General features: G+C 37.9%; 1 long non-coding RNA gene across 3 annotated transcripts in view; it reads right to left on the bottom strand.

Annotated features, from left to right (window-relative positions):
* Positions 1–16493, bottom strand: part of LOC103747930 — a 63771-nt gene that overhangs the window by 6102 nt on the left and 41176 nt on the right. For all 3 annotated transcript variants that reach the window (XR_607869.3, XR_607868.3, XR_003846658.1), the window contains one exon: positions 75–136. This is a non-coding gene — a long non-coding RNA (uncharacterized LOC103747930). The remainder of the gene's footprint in view (positions 1–74; positions 137–16493) is intronic.

Raw genomic sequence — 16493 nt, 5'->3', positions numbered from 1 at the left:
AAAAAAAAAGGAATCATGAGTCTTGTAGCTAGTAGACAGGGCAGAGTTGAAAGGTAAAAAGTGTGAATACCAACCATGATAGAAAACCCAAGATTGTACAGATGAAGATCCTCCTGAATAATCACTCTGGTCAAACCTAGGGAGTAATTGGGAGCAATTATAGTAAAAACAACAGCTATGCAACATCTGTAAGCAGTTAATTCCAAAACACGGGTATATAAATGGAATATTTCACAGAAAACACAGATTTGAATATAACATTTAAGGTATGTGGGCTGCTATTTTCCCTTCCCACCATCAGCCTTTATCAGCCCTCTTATCGATCAACTGGAGATGATCCATGAGATGAAGTATATTTGCTATTATACTACACAGGAAAGTCCTGATCACAAGACAGGGAAGATAGAAATAAGCTTCAGAAGTAAGTACTTTGAAGAGAGCTTGGACGTTGTAGGCAACTGGCAGGAACAAGCTGAGCCCATGGAGATCACAGAGTAGGCGCCCAATTAATGTCTGTTGATGATTCATTTTTTCATTCAACAAACATTTAATGAGGCCTACAATGTGCACCGGGTTAGGCATCGTGAATACAAAGATGAATAAGGCACCATCCTTGCCCTTAACGAATTTAGTCTGATAGATGAGAGTCACAGACACGGACAATGATAATACAACCTGCTAAGTGCTAGAACACTTAGCAGGTTGTATTATATCTATCCGAGTAGGATTTCTTCAGAGGAGCACCACTCTAGGTTGCTGCTGGATCCATGAAGTCCTCCTGAGCACCAAGGCCTGCTGTTGTTTCTTTATGTGACGCATTGACTGTCCCAAAAACCAATTAGAGCTGGTATTTATAGAGTGCCTATGATATAATTTACAGATATCTTCGTGGAAACCCTGAAAATTAATATGCATTAAATAACATAGCTACTAAGCAGTTGGAATTAGGTTTCAAATTCAGTTCAGATAATTTCTAAAGCAGTTTTTCTAATTTTTTTTTTTTTTTACAAAGACCTTTATTTAGGTGCAATAAAACTTTTCAGCAGAGAGCAAAAGCAATAGATTACTAATCAGAGTGTGGATGGAAGACATCATTGGGTTTCCTACGCAGACTGGTAGAAAAAAAAAGTATCAGAAGTGGCTTCACTGAAAAGTCTTTTTTGCTCTCAACTTGAACATCCCTGATGACTTAAAATATATAATATACTACGTAACTATGTTCATTTAATCATTATCAACAGTAAATATAACAGCAACTACAGTTGACAGTTTATTCTCAGCCTGTTCTAAATAATTTACATAAATAATTTCAGCAAATCTTTATATTCTAATCAATCCCCAAAATAACTGAAATATGACCACATCAGTAAATGTGGGATCAGTCTAAGTACAGGCTATCTAATTCCAAGGCCCAAAGCCAGCAGTCACTCTACTGCTTTCCTGCACAGCTCAGGGCTTCTTTCTCAATCTTCTTCCCCTTAAAGCCATCCAAGATGGTAGGTAATATAAGTCCTCTTAAAAAAGCTGTTCTGCTTAAATAAAATCATTCTGTTCATGATTCCTTTCTATGAATCCTAAAGATCAATACTTTAGGCCTTAAGTAGAAAATATGTTCATGGGTTCTTTTAAGGTAGGGTCTTGCTATGTAGCCAAGGCTGGCCTCCAGTCAGGATGATTCTCCTGTAGGAGCGTCCTACGTGCTGGGATTCCACAGGTATGTGCCACCATGCATGGCTTTATGTTGCTTTGAAAAGAGAAAATAAACACTGGATATGTTTGTATTTTTAATTACTGTACACACTTATTGCTGCAAAGTAAAGTGATAAACATTTTAGAGTTTCTAAATGAAGCATCTGAGCCAATAACTAAGGCTATTTCTTCCTTAAATACGTGAAACATGAAAGAGTGAAAGAAGAGCAGTTATGATGAGAAAGATCACAAAGGTAGGAATGGTACAAAAGGGATGCTGTTATTTCAATATTGCCCTTTCTGGGAATCAGCATTATATATATATGTATATATGGCTTTTCTCAATAATTTAAAAAAATCTGTTGAAAAGGATCCTATAGTAACATCCACCAAAAGGACATGAGAGGGTTTTTCCTCAAGACTAGAAGTACTAGTAGTGGGGGTAGTGCACATTTGTCACAGTAAAAAAGAATTGGTTGCTTTATTTCTTGCCCCCCGTCACTAGTTTTTGAGTAAGTTCTATGCCTCCTCTTTTCTGCTATCACTCCTTTTGACCTTTTGCTATCCTTTATTGTATTCAGTACAGTAGCCTTCTAACACATCTCGGTGTCCAGATCTGCATACATCTAAAGCATACTCCATACTATCCCAAAAGCATTACAACTATCTCTCGCTCAAAACTCTCATAATAAAATTCAATTCAACGACATATTATTTAATGACCTGCTCATAGCAACATTTCTAGCACAATATCATAAATTATTTGTTGCTTCCCTAATTCATCACTCTATTTCCAATGTCCATGCTTTCGAGAGAGAATTCTTCCCTGTTTTGTATGTATAAGATTCCCCAGTAATTCACCCCATGTCCCTCTAGACCCTCCCCTCCCCTCCAAATCTTTCAGTGCCTGATGAACCTGATCTTTAAGGTTCAATACAGCCATGTTACCCCAACCTTTGGCAGGTTCAGACTCAGTAAAAATAATTTTTCTTTTCAATGCATAACACCTTGTACTCCTTTCCGCTGGAGAACATACCATAGTGATATAATTATCTATGTACATGCTGATATCTCTCACTAAACTGAAAACTCATTAAGGGAAGGGACAGTGTCTAATTCAGTAGCCCCATCACTCTGAGGAGAATGGCTAAAAATCAGGATATAACAGAGCAACATTTTTGAGTAGGGGTATAGAACAAGCTACAGAGAATCATATTAGATCAATAATGCTGGTAGTGAATTTTAGACATTAAAAATCCATTTATCGTCAGTGTTATAAATGGACTTGAGTTTGGGGTTAGTGTATGATATAGCAACCTGTTGAAAATACTAGACTCTTAAGGTCTTCTATCCAGGAAAATTTAAATCTGCAACTAGTCATAAATGAGGCAGTCATCACTCTGAACCTATAAAACAGAGCCATTTTTTCTCAGTAGCCGCCATAGTTGTGGACAATGTTTGATATCTGATTCTTATCAACGCTGAGCTAATTATAAGCTTTAATTATAACCCATTTTCTGGCAGTTCCCCTCTCATTGGAACATTAGTCCAGGATCAAAAAATACCACTAAATGCATCCAAGACCAACAAGAATGGCATGATACAAATTCCTGCTACCTGAAACTTTAAATATTCTATTAAACCTTCAGTGCCTTTGAATAAGGTTTGTAAAAATGGTACTTAATCTGATATGGAGAGCTAGTATAATTAACTTTGTATTACATGGTAGATAAAAAGAAAGTTTCTCCCATGGGATCTTCCCAAAACACAAATCAAGTATGCATATAAAATATCCAGATTTTAGCTCTCATACTCAGTTTCTTTTTCTTTCTTTCTTTCTTTTTTTTTTTTTTTTTAAAAAAAAAATTTTTTTTGAAACAGAGTCTCCCTGTGGCCCCAAATGGCTTGAACTCATTATGTCGACTAGGCTGGGCTTGAAATCACAGAGATCCTCCTGCTCCTGCCCCCCCCCCCCCAAGTGCTGGGATTAAAGGCATGTATCACCATGTCCTGCTTTCATAGTCAGTTTCTAATTGCAAAATATGAGTGTTGAACTCAATGATCTCTCATATTTTTCACTGCTAGAGATCAAACCTTGGGCTGCCCACATTCTAGGAAAGTATTTTACCATGGGGTAACATTCGCAGCTCCAAGATTCCTTTTATCCCAGGTAATTTCTGAGCCTATTTTCCACCTCCATTCTACTGGTAGAATCTATTCTTCCTATTTTCCAGATTGTGCTTTGTTTTGTTTTGTTTTGTTTTTTGGTCTTTTTGAGACCTAGGGTCTCCCTGTAGCCCCAGCTGTCCTGGAACTCACTATGTAGACCAGGCTGGCCTTGAACTCACAGAGATCCACCTGCCTCTGCCTCCTGAGTGCTGGGATTAAAGGCGTGCACGACCATGCCCGGTTTGGATTCTTATAATTAAACAAAATAATGGTTATAAATAGCTTTTAGAAATAAAGTGCTATATTTCAGGAATCAGTATTAAAAATGAAGCCTACAGCAGGAGGGAGTTACTTCCTCTGCCATCACTTAGTTACTCTATAAAACTAATTTTGGAAGACTCCCACAGTTGCAGTGATCACTAAATGGGGACTTGTGAAGTCAAGTTTCACTTGCAGCCTGGCAAGGTAGGGCATGCCTATGTTCCCAGCACACAAGAGGCAGATGCAGGTCAATCTGTTCAATGCCAGCCTAGATTTCCAGGTTAGCTAGAACTACATAGTAACACCCTGTCTCAAAACAAAAAAACAAAAAACAAAAAATATAAAAGTTTCACATGTGCGTTTGGAATTTCATAGAGTCTAATGAGTGAAGGTGACTTTTAAGAATAGGGGTATACTCTGTAGTAGAGTACTTGCCTAGCATGTTCAAATTCCTGTGTTCAATCCTCAGCTTTGCAATCAAACAAAAAATCCTAAATAACTATTGGTGAAAACAGAAATTGAAATTATAATCAAACATAAAGAACAATACTACTTAGGAGATTCAGCAGCAGAAGTATACTCAGTAAAAGTAAAAAATACAATGGGAGTCAAAGGAGATAGGAAACGAAGAAAGGATATGTGGAAAATGGTCATGCGCATCTATTGATAAAACAGATGAATCAATACATGAAAGAGTAATATGTCAAAATGATAAATGCATATTCAAATCCACTTATGACAGGAAAACTGTCATAAAGACTTTGTAAAGAGAGTACTGAAAAGCAACAAGAGAAAAACAACTCATGTTTGACATATCTTCAATAAGATGATGATTTCTAATTATAATTCACAAGACGAGGAAAGAGGGTTAATACACAGAAAAACTGCCCCTCATGAACAAAGGATGAATTAAGGCATTCACGGGTAAACAAAAAATAAAGGAATTCAATGCTAGCAACTTTGTTCTAAGGAAAGAAATTCAGAAATTCAGGTCCTACAAGTGCAGAACCTGATGGCATATACCTATAATCCCAGTAATGCAGTAGGCAGAGGATAAGGAACACCTCTGGCCACCATAGGAGACATAATGAGACCCTGACTGAAAACAACCAAAGAAAAGGAAAGGCCTTTAAAAAGAAATGAAACACGCTAGATAGCGAATAAATGCACATGAGAAAAATAGCACTAGTAAAGATAATGTAATCATAAAAGAATTATTTTGTCAACATTTATCTTCTCATAGTCAACTTGAGAGACAACTACTTAAAGGAATAATTACAAAACTGTGCAGATGTAAAAGTTGGAAAGGAAATGGATAACAGTGTACTTTTTATATATTAATCTGAAAACAGTTATTTCAAGGTAATAAACTAATACCACAGCAACCATTGGAAAAAGCTGAATAAATAATAAAAGAAAAAATGGCACTCAAAATAGCTATTAAACAAAATAATGATATTAACAGAAGAAAAGGGAAGTAAAAAAAAATAACACATATGGAATAAGATTAACAAAAGAGGATATTTCAGTTGTGCCTTATCAATCATTACATCAAATATGAATAGAAATACTGAAAACAGATGACAGAATAGGACTTAAAAAATATGCTGGGCATAGTAGCACATGCCTTTACACTCCTAAGGCAGGGGCAGGTAGATCTGAGTTTGAGGCCAGCCACAGCTACATAGAGAAACCCAGTCTCAATAAATAAGTAAATAAATGTAAGATTCACATCTATATTATCTATAAAACATATATTTTAGATTCAAAGAAAGAAAAAATACTGAATGAAAAGGACAGAGAAAGATGTGCTAGGAAAACATTAATCAAGGGAAAGTAGAATACAAAGGGAACTAAAACTGTTCTGGCAGTCACCTATATTCCCAGCACTTGGGAGTGGAGGTAGGAGAATCAGTAGTTCAGTCATCCTTGCCTCCATAGCAAGTTTGAGGCAAGCATGGGTTACAACAAACATTGCTGGAGGGAGGGAGGGAGGGAGGGAGGGAGGGAGGGAAGAAGGAAGAAAAAAACCAAAAGTAAAAAGTCTATAGCCTCAACACTCCAGAGGATCCTGAGTTTGAGGCGAACATGGGCAATATAGTGAAAGCCCTAGGCTTTTTCATCCCTAATACATTGTTTAGGAATATATGTGGCTCTTTTTCAGACAGCGTCTCCCTGTAGGTCCACCTGGCCTGGAACTAGCTATGTAGACCAGGCTAGCCTTGAACTCACAAAGATCGACCTGCCTCTGCTTCCTGAGTGCTGGAACTAAAGGTGTGCGCCACCACGCCTGGCAATATAAAGAAAATTGAAGAGCTATGGATATAGCTTAGTTGGTGGTACTTGCCTGGCATGAGGGAGGCCCTAGATTCAATTCCTAATGTTGCAAAAAAATTCAAAAACCTTCTAAATGAACATTTACAGCACATTACAGATGACAAGCATATTTCAAATACCTATTGCCAGCAGAAAAACAAAATTGTATATTTGTAAAATATTACCAACACCCCCAAGATTGATTAACCTAAGCAAGCATGATAATTAAAAAAAACATATAACTGTATTGTTATATTTACAAAGCACAGCCTGATGACCTGGGTTAGAATGCAGGACTTACATTTTGGAAGGAGAGGCAATTCCTGCAATTTGTCCTGTGATCTCCAACAGTGTACGATGGCACACACACACTACATATTTAAGTGTAATGGTTAGAAAATAGAACCAACAAATCCATTGGGGGGGGCAATTTGTTGTCAAGGTTGACCAAAGGAGGAACTACAGAGTAGCAGCTAATGTGGATGGTGCCTCCTTCTATAAACGATGACAATACACACTAAAAGAGTAAGGATAGCTTAAAAAAAAAAAAAATCTAGGAACATATTAAAATCTATCAGCCTGGAGAAAAGTCAAATCCTATCAGAAGTTACTTTTTAAAACAGAGGGTATTTATGTTATCCAGAGCACATACTGTCAAAGGAGGTATTTTGAAGTTTATGCCCATTATAAAATAAAGATAATTACCAGCTCTAAGTCCCCATTCAAGAAAAGGGGTTGCTGTCCCTCACTTCAGATCCAAGCATGTTTGTCTCAAGTGTCCCCCTAACTCTGTGAGGAGGTAAGAGAACAGTAAACACCCCGAGTACAAACTGCTATTGAAGAGCAGCCAGTAATTTTACTTTATTCAATAATGTAAAAAATGTCTTCAGTGGAAAAGAGAAAGAGGAAATCAAACGATGAGAAATTTAGCCATGGAGAGAAAGTTCGATGACAACTCCAGCTGACTAGCTCAACGTCTGTAGTTGATTTCTACTGGATGCTGTTCATGTCTACTTTGATATTATCTCTGTTGCTATATGTTCTTTGGCTTGAAAGCATCGGGGAAGGGCTCTCTCAACTGGAATTCCAGGTTCCTGCCTTACAGTGGCTTGAGGTTTTGTTCCTTTCCTTCCCTTATTTATTACTTAATAAACATACTCACTCAAAACCAAAAGTATGGATTTCAGAGATCATTCTCTGGACCATACAGAACACTGAACCATATAATCAAATCTGCCTCAAAAAACAAAACAATAAAAACTCTCAATCAGAGGAAAAGTGTGCCTACATTGACTAATACATACAGATTGCTGATCTAACTAGACAATATTGTCAAGTATCAGACATGAAAATATCACAATGCCCTCTTCAATCTAAGGGAATGGGAACCAAAATTTCATGTGCATGTAAGTATGAGGTATATATGCAGGTGTGTACAGATGTAGCTGTGTGTGTTTACCCATGCATGCTTATGTGGAGAATAGAGGCCAGGTGTGTTACTTGATTGCTTTCTACCTCACTTTTAAGACAGGGTCTGTCACTGAATGTGGAGCACCTGCATTTTGTGCAGATTGAATAGGTCCCCAAAGATCCATCTATCTGTCTCCTCCACAGCTAGCACCTTACTTTATATGGATTCTGGTGACCCAAACTCAGATCCTCATGTTTACATGGCAGATTTTAGTCAAGGAGCAATCCTTCTAGGACCCAGAATATTTTTTAAATAAGTTTTATTATTTTTGATTTATGTCTATGCGTATATTGCCCGCAAGTCAGTAATTGCGCCTGTGTCATGCAATGCGCGTGGAGGACAGAAGATGCTGTTAGATTCTCTGGGACTGGAGTTAGGGACAGTTGTTAGCTGGCACATGGGTGCTGAGATTCGAACCTGGGTCTTCCGCAATCTCTCCAGCCCCAGGACCCAAAATTTCTTAATAGCAGAAAACAATGACATTTAAATCCCTTTACTAACTGACATTTTACATTAATACTATTCAATAAACAATAAGAGCAATGAATGACTTTGATAAAAAAAATGGAAACACAATTTATTGGCTTGCTATTACATAAGATCACCATATTAATAGTCTCTATGACAATACCAAATTGGTAATGCAAGCATCGAAAAAAACATATCCTTTACTGGGGTGGAGGCGGGGATTCTGGAAACTGAGCACAACTCAAGGCTGTGTGTATGCAAAGTGGGAACTGTTGTATTCAGCTACACGTCAATGTTCCAAATATGTTAGCTATGGGTCAATCAACTGTCACTTTCCACCAAAAAGTGTAGGACTGCACATGATGGCACATACCTTTAATCCTTGCAGTTGAGAAACAGGGAGGTGTAACACTGTTACATTGAGGCCAGCATGGTCTACATAGCAAGTTCCTGGTGAGCTGGAGCTACAGGGAGACCGTCCAGGTCCAAAAAACGTTACTAGGGGATGTGGGATGTAGAAACTGAAAACAGACCATACCTCATATTCAATCCATATAGTCCCTTATTTATAATGGCTCAACTTAATTTTGTGACTTCTGCTAGCTGTATACTGCACATGCATTTTCATGATGCTGCACCAACGCATACTGCCGTGTGATGACCAAGGTTAGCAATCAACACTAGTATACTGTTGCTAACTTATGGTTTAGATACACTAAAAGCATTTACTTCAAATGAGCTGAGAGATATAACCCAATTAGGAGTCAAGGAACATTTGTATATAAAACAACTCTGACCAATTTTTAAAATGCCACTCATCTAAATAAGAAAACAAAATAAGCAAACATTTTTTTTAGCAAAATGTTGACTGCACAGCAACATTCCCACGAGTGGGAATGGTGAACTCAATATTCTGGTAAGGCATCTTTTGGGTAATTTGGTCACTAGGTTTCTACACCATTGATTCATTTTGGTCCACATGGCAACCTAAACCTGTTATTATTTCCATAGTTTCGGCATTTAAGGATATGAGTTACTTGGTGATGGGAGCTCTTATCTAATCCCTAAAAGATTTTAGTGTTACCTTTTCAGAGGGGGAGAATGTAGAGTTGTTCAGGAAAAAGTGATGGGGAGATATGGCAAGAGTTGGAGGGAAGGGAGTGGGCATGGACTTGATCAAAACACCTTATATGCATGTATTAAATTGCCAAAAAAAAAAAATCGAGAAAAAAAATTTTTTTAAAAAGGTTACTTGAAATGCCGGGCATGGTGGCGCACACCTTTAATCCCAGCACTCAGGAGGCAGAGGCAGGTGGATCTCTGTGAGTTCAAGGCCAGCCAGGTCTCCATAGTGAGTTCCAGGACAGCTGGGGCTACAGGGAGACCCTGTCTCAAAAAGAACCCCCCTTTCAAAAAAAAGGTTACTTGATGGTACCAAGCCAAAACTGAACTATCAATAAGAAAATCACTCTTGAAATACATACCTAAATGACAATAGCCAAGAATTAAAATTACTTCATATCTTACACAGTGATTATTGGTTTATCAACAGTGAAACATCAAATTATAAACACAAACAGGTGAATCATACAGTAATACTGTTAAGAGTTAGTGGCCTTTCTGATAGAATTACTTTATGAAGGGCGTACCCATGGGGACAAATGCTGTATTACACATCAATTCATTGTTTTGTGTTCAGTAGACAACACTGAACGTAACCATTTCCGCATTGAAGATCACTTCTACAGGGTTTCCTTTCAGGACACCCTATACTGTGTATAATAATGATATTGATTTAATTGCCAAAGAAAACAACCAAAAAATTAAAATATAGAACATTATAGGTCTTTATTTCCATGGCTTTGGCCCATTAACTGACCTACCAATTTCCTAATTCCACAAAAACTCAAAATGGTTTAAATTATACAAAATGACTGTGTGGAAGGATTAATATTTGTGATTAGGCATGATCTATCCAGAATTGAGGCAAATTTGTCATGACCCAACATACAACTTAAAAAATTGGAAGCTAGGTGGACATGGTTGTATACACGTTTAATCACAGCACCAGGAGGCAGAAGCAGGAGGATTGAACCCAAACAAAATCCACAACAAAACAAACCATGCATGCTTTTATTCTCACAGCATTTACAATTTCTAGAAGTGTTAACAAATGGCCACGAGCAAATATGAGTTGGAATATTTAACTAATCTATCTACCTTATCTTGCTTAGCCATGGTTCTTAGGAAAAAAACTCAGGCTGTAGATGAAACTCAGTTGGCAGAGTACTTGCCTAAAATGCATGAAGCCTTGGGTTGGATCCTTATGACAACATAAAACCAAGAGTGGTTACACATCATTGCTGTAGTACTAGCATTCTTGAGGGGGCAGACAAATGAGCAAAATTTGAACATCATCCTCTGCTATAGTTTGAGGCCAGGTTGAATACATAAGACCATGTCTCAAAAAACATCACCACAACACAAACACCTAATGTTTGCTTGATTTGTATGAAGTAGAATGAAATTCCAATTCTGAACTATAGGCTAGTGAAATATCCAATTGAGGGCTGGGCGATATAGTGTAGTGATAGCATTCAACCATTTCAAGGCCCCAGGTTTGAACCACATCAATAAAAAAAAAATTAAAATAGCAGTTCACTCTTTAACAGGCCTAATAAAAACATGACAAGGGCATAAAAAACATGCACTTCTGAGTGGGGTGGTGGTGATTATTATAAACTGTCCAACAACAGGAAAGTAGGTGTGGTTACAAAATGCTCAGGAAAAGCATCCATTTATGTACATATAAACACGTTGGCTGCTCTATCTTCTATCAAATGTTTACTAATGAATTAGTGGATTTCGTCTTGTGTTGCTAGCTCAGGGTAGCCTCAAAATCATGTTCTACCTGCCTCAATCTCCCCAAAAGCTAGGATATTAATGTGCCATCCCTGGATTATTAACTTGTTCTTCCCAGAGCAGTAGTAAGGAATAATTTCCATCATTCAAAATTGAATCAAATTACAAAGGATAACCGACTTCAAATTTTTATGACAATTTTTATACAAAATATGGCAAATATTTGACACTAACATGTGTTAAAACTTGGAAGGAAAATGGTGCCTACCTCCATACTCCAAAGGATGCTAGTGCTATTACTGTCTGTCAGCTAAAAAAAAAAAATTCTTTCCCTTTCTGTTTATCATTTGACCAAAGGGTGAACAAGGATTCTCAAAGGAGAGGGACACTACATGGCACTCAAAATTTATTAACCTTGTCCATAATATGTAGAAGACTGACGATGATTTTAAGAATTCATGTTTTAAGGACTATTTTGTGTTTGTGATAAAATCATCTACTTTTGTTGCCTAGTTTGCCTTACTTGACTTGAATGCTGTGGGGGCAATTCTCATCGATTATTAGGTGTAACTAGATGCACTTAACATGAAAACTCCTTCCTATGGGTATAATCTATTTGGGAGTGCTATAAGAGACTATATCAAGAACTATGTCTTTCTAAATTATATGCTTTAGTTAAAGAAAAGAAAACAAAGGAAAACCAACCTTTAATTTCCACCGGTGAAATCTTCTGTCAGGAAATGTGGTACCTTAACTTACTGAGGCAGCCAAGCAGGGAAGTAAATAAATATAGGAATCCCACCCATACTCAAAAGACACAGAAAAAAGTATTTATTCCCCCCACTTCTGGAAAGTGTGCCCACTTTTTAGCTCCCCCATGCATAAGGCCAGTGCTTTCAATTGAACATTTCATGTGCTGTATTATAAATTTAAAGATTTAGAATCCAGCAATCCACCTGCCTTAGCCTAAGTGTGCAGATTTAACAAGTATGTACCTTTATGCCTATCACTGTTACATTTTTTATATTTTTAAATTCTATTGTGTTAGTATGTGTGAATGCAGATGCACAGGTGCAGTGTACAGCTGTGGAGGTCAGAGGACAACTTGTGAGAGTCAGTTCTCTTCATAATAACAGTTATACTATTGAAGCTTAAAGTAAAATAAATCATTCTTTTCTTGAATGCTTTTTAATATGGGGTGATGTTGGGATTTTAGTAAGTGTAAAGAAGCTTTCAGGACCATAAAAACCTGGCACAGTAACTACCTCATCTCATCAAAAGCCAGGTAACTTAATACATTGTGAGGAATACAAGATGTACTAGCCATTCTAGATGACAGTGGTCAAAAAAATTACTTTTCTAGCCAGGTATGGTGGCACTTGCCTTTAATCCCAGCACTTGGGAGACAGAGGCAGGTAGATCCCTGGGAGTTCAAGGTCAGCCTGGTTTACAAAGTGATTTCCAAGCCAGCTGGGGCTACAGGGAGACGCTGTCTCAAAAATACTGAAAAAACAATTATTTTCTCAATGTGTATCACAAATCGTTTTTTACTACATGTAGCACAAGCAAAGGGCTACTTTCAGATTCGTTCCTCTTCCCGATGCCCTAAGATGCATTCTCCATTCTATTGATTGCAAACTTTTTGTGAACATTTATGAGTTTAGTGCCCACAAGCATCCTTCTGGCAGCAAAACCATCTCATTAATTCACTAATGACATGCTCTTGTCCCCACATAAGGGGACTACGTACTTTGGAATCCTAGCTCAAATTTCCTTACTCAAAAGTACATACTACACACTATTGCCCTTATTTAAAAGGCAGAATACAGCAAGTCTCCAAGTTGAACACAGAGATCATAGCATCTATCTGGACAGCCAACTGGTCCTACCATGCAGAAGGTAATTAGTGAAAATCATACCTAAACCAAAGGCATCCTCTCCAGTTTCTTAACAAGGAAGATGTAGAATTTTACCAACACACATAGGTGACCAGTGGACTTGCTTACATGGCATATTATTACTTGGGGAAAACAGGTAATAGGTGTTGGTTCTTATCTTTTGGATGCATTCCTTTTTTGGTCTTTTTGAGACAGGGTCTCCCTGTAGCCCCAGCTGGCTTGGAACTCGCTATGTGGACCAGGCTGGCCTTGAACTCACAGAGATCTGCCTGCTTCTGCCTCCTGAGTGCTGTGATTAAAGGCATGCATCACAAGGCCGAGCGTTGAATGCATTATAATCTTTGAAGAAAACTGACTTCTACGGGTGAATATAGATCTGGGATCAATGACACTCCTTATTATGTTAATTTTCTTTAACAATAGCCTCAACTGTATAAGATAGAAAATAAGTGCTTCAAGTTGCTAACTATTGGTCATGACTCACACTAGTAATCCAAGCACAGCGAGGCCAGTTTGAGTTACAGGTGAGGGTGGGCTACAGAGTAAGACCCCATTTCAAAAAGAAAACCTTAAAAAAAAGAACCAGTAAAGTTGCTGAAGCAGATGGCTTTTCATGTCTGCTATCACATTTGTTGTTTAAATGTTATGGACTTTAAAAAAATTCTAAATCCCAGCACTCATGAGGCAGAGGCAGAAAGATTGACGACAGCCTGGTCTACATGGCAAGTTCCAGGCCAGCCGGGCTACATATCGAGACCCTGTCTCAAAAAGAAAAGAAAAAAAAGAAAGACAGAAAGAAAAAAAAAAGAACATGATATCGAACAAACAAGATTCTTTGAGCATGTGAAATCAACAAGATTTTTCCAATTTTAGCCTTTCTTCCACCACCCCCTAAATGAACAATAGTAAATACTCAAGACAGGATATAGGCTGACCCGTTAACATAAGTAAGGCACTAGAAGCTATGGAAAGGGCATAGAAAAATACAGGGCATAATAACAATGATTGGACTTACAAGTTAAGACTTTTGTACAGAAAAATTAAAAAAAAATTTGGAGGTTTTTTGAGACAGGGTCTCCCTGTAGTCCCAGCTGGCCTGGAACTCACTATGTAGACTAGGCTGGCCTCTGCCTCTCAAGTGCTAGCATCAAAGGCCTGCATCACCATGCCCGGCTTGTACAGAAAATTTTTAAAAAACAAAATGAAATGGCCTGGTGGTATGCACTTAGGAAGCTAAGGCAAGAGGGCATCCCAGAATTCATGGCCAGCCTAAACTACATAGCAATGCCACTTACCTTGAAAAAAAAAAGTAATAAAAAAGATGAGGTTCCATGAAATTCATTTTCAACATACTAAGAAGGCTGGAAGTGAAACCACGAAACTGCAAATAAAAGTCACTGCTAACAACTACGGTGGTTCTAGAGTGGGGTAATAAAATTGCAACCATCCCTGACATTAGTGGCACTTCGTGAGTTAAAAGAGCATTATGCCGATGAACTCTTAAGAGTATAGTTTACGCTGCCCTAAGCACTTCTGTTGTTGTCTCCTATTCTGCTTGACAGTACACTCGTACATCACATGAAGGCATCCAGCCCACACTGTTCAGGTACCCTAAACAGTGGGACCTCATTGAGTGCTTGAATTCATCCTCAAACTACATGGAGCATAAATTGAGTCTCAAAATATGAGGAAGCAGGATGGTGGTGGGGGGTGTGTGTGGAAGGGCTATGCCCTGTCAGCAAAATGTGGACAGGGGCAAGGTTGGGGATGACAGTGGCTGCTAAGATGATATTTCTTCTTGGACTCTCAGAGAACTATGCAGTTTTCTTCTTATTTGAAACTGATTCTAGGTGGATCCTTTCCTTCTTGTCCCAAGCTGTCAGACCCCTCACCCGAACCTATCTCCCTTATCCATAAACTTTGGAACAGAATTTCTAATAAGATTAATTTACAACCCCACTCCTTGGATTTCCATTTTCTCTTTAGTAGATGAGAAGCTGAGTCTGAAAGTACTATAATGGCTCCTCCAGTTTGCTTTTGTTTTCAATCTGCTCAGAGAAAGAAAGTAGCCTAATCAAGCCAGACCATACTCAACACAGACCTCAATGCTTATACCTAAGAATTGGTGGGGGCCTAATCAGGTAAACTCTATTGAGGAGATACTCTGTATAAAGGATTTGAATTCGCTCTCTGAAAAAACTTACCCTTGTGTTGAGACACTGGAGGGGGATGGCCAAATACAGAATAGCTCTGGAGGTAGTGGTCGCCACAAAGAACATAGCACATCTCCAAAAAAAACAGCAGGCTGCTTACCATGTACAAGACTAATGCCAAGTAGGGTTTTTTAGTTTTGTTTTGGTTGTTTTTGTTTTATTTTGTTTTTCTGCCAATTTGTAACTTATAACTGAAGGCATCACCCAGATTTGTGTAAGGTTTGGTGTAAGGGGACACTAAGCATCAAATGTTAGTGTAAAAGTGGTAATTCCTCATATTTCAAATTTCTCAAAGGTCAAGGAGAAACTGACTTTCTGAGCAGATTAATTTCCATAGGTTTCCATAGCAAAAGTCAGTATGGAACAATGGTAATGTGGTATAAGGCTACAGTTAAGTAGGGACAAACCTACAAGAGATCCCATATCATCTGGATAATCCTTTTGGTACATCGTTCTATAAGTATATACTTTTGCTAGGGAACCATTGGGAAATTTTCAAAAGAATGTAAGGTTATCCATATTTCTTTCACTAATTACATCAGAAAAAATTCCAAATGTGACAAGTTGAGCATTTAATTTCAATTTACAAATTAAAGCTTTATGATCTTTAAAATATTTTTCTCCAATACACCCTTATCTTTTGGATATGGCATTAATACAAAAATAACAGTCATTAAGGAAGGCAGAAGAGATTATCTGCAAGGGCTAGAGAAGATAATGTATAGGAATAAGGACAATGGCTTTTTTAAAGACATTACATTAATAGTGCTTTTCATTTAATCAGATCATGATACAATGCATAAATATGGAACTTTTTCTGTAGCTTAGTTTGTAACTTATAAGCAACATTCTGGATTAGAAGATGCAATGATTTCTCACCTGATAAAATTCTGAGCTGAGAAGTCAAATGGAGGTTGAAGATCTGGAAACAGAGGGGACTAAACCTGGGAAGAAACATCTGGGGCAAAATTATGTGACCTCACCAATGATAGTTGGTGTCCAACCATCTTTGTCTTGGTAGCATGTAATGGAATGAAACGGCAATACACCACAAAGAAAAATTCCAGCCAGAATGGCAGAGACCACAGATTCTTACTGGTGACAGCTGCAACACCCTGTGGGGCAGGGCACTGAGAACTGGGGGGA

This window comes from Nannospalax galili, unplaced genomic scaffold (genome assembly GCF_000622305.1).
Source record: "Nannospalax galili isolate Female #2095 unplaced genomic scaffold, S.galili_v1.0 scaffold365, whole genome shotgun sequence".
Classification (NCBI taxonomy): domain Eukaryota; kingdom Metazoa; phylum Chordata; class Mammalia; order Rodentia; family Spalacidae; genus Nannospalax; species Nannospalax galili.
The sequence above is the reverse complement of the archived record's forward strand: the minus strand, read 5'-3'. Positions and strand labels throughout refer to the sequence as shown.